Source organism: Hemitrygon akajei, chromosome 31 (assembly GCF_048418815.1).
Source record: "Hemitrygon akajei chromosome 31, sHemAka1.3, whole genome shotgun sequence".
Taxonomy (NCBI): Eukaryota; Metazoa; Chordata; class Chondrichthyes; order Myliobatiformes; family Dasyatidae; genus Hemitrygon; species Hemitrygon akajei.
In genome coordinates, this window is record NC_133154.1 from 2,729,906 (window position 1) to 2,731,199 (window position 1,294).

Consider the following 1,294-nt stretch of genomic DNA (forward strand, 5'->3'; position numbering starts at 1 on the left):
CCGTTGGAGCCAGTTGGTTTCTCTGAGCATTTCTCACAGTGATTACTATGTGTTTTGTGCTTCTTCTTTGTGCTGTAACGGTATTGCTGAAAATGTTAAAAAGGCCTTCAGTTACCTCCTAGAGGTAATAGTGGATAGGAAAAGAAGCATTTGTTTATCTATAACACAGAAAGTCAAGTTGTTGGAAAAACTTGACAGCAGGTGTAAGTGCGAGGCATCTGACAGAGGAGTATGGTGTTGGAACATCTACCATCTATGACTTGAAGAAACAGAAGGGCAAACTTTAGTTCTATGCTGAAAGTAATGAACAGAATTCAATGGAAATAGAAAAACACTGCATAAAGTAGAAAATGAAGATCTATTGAAAGAGTGGATTCGTCAGCATTGGAGTGAACATTGGCCGCTTAACAGTATGCTGATCATGAAACAAGCAGAGATCTATCACAACAAACTAAAACTTCAATTATGAATATTCAGCACACTGGTTATGGAAATTTAAGAAAAGACACCGCAATAAATATTTGAAGATTCGCGGTGATAAAGCGTCTGCTAATCATGAAGCAGCGGAGAAATGCATTGATGAGTTTGCCAAGATTGTCACTGATGAAAATCTAACTCCAGAGCAAGTCTACAGTGTCAATGACACACCATCGTTCTGGTGTTATTGTTTCAGGAAGACACTGATGACAGCTGATGAGAAAGCTCCTACAGGAATTAAGGATGCCTCAGACAAAATAACTGGTGGGATGTGCTGATGTCAACAATGATCTAGCCTCGTCTTCTCTGATTCCCTCTTCTGAACTGTACAATCAGTTCCTTGGATCTTGCTGACATTAACTGAGAGATTGTTGTTTGACTGCAACATGACTAGCGTCGTTATTATGTAAAAATAAAAGGTTGTGGTTTTTCACCGTTTTCATTACATTTACCTGTAATTAAATCCATTCTTTTTATACCTCACGTAAGAGCTAAAGGTAAGTAAAATACAAAAACAGTGTACTGTAACCTTTTAATCAAAACACGTCATCGTTGGTGAAGACTGAAAACCTGCTGTTGTTTGTTGTTCAACAGCTGATTCGGGTGTTCTCCCAATGTTTCTGTCACACGGCACACGTTATATATCACACATTATGATATGTAATAATACGTGATGGATAAGTGTAAGACCAGTAGCACATAAATTCAGAGTTGGGAATGACACCAATGCCAAGCAGCCACTGTCTCTCCACCTGGGAGTCCAAGGTAGTGATGGCTTACCTTTCTGATGGTTCAAACTACACAGTATTGTTTCATG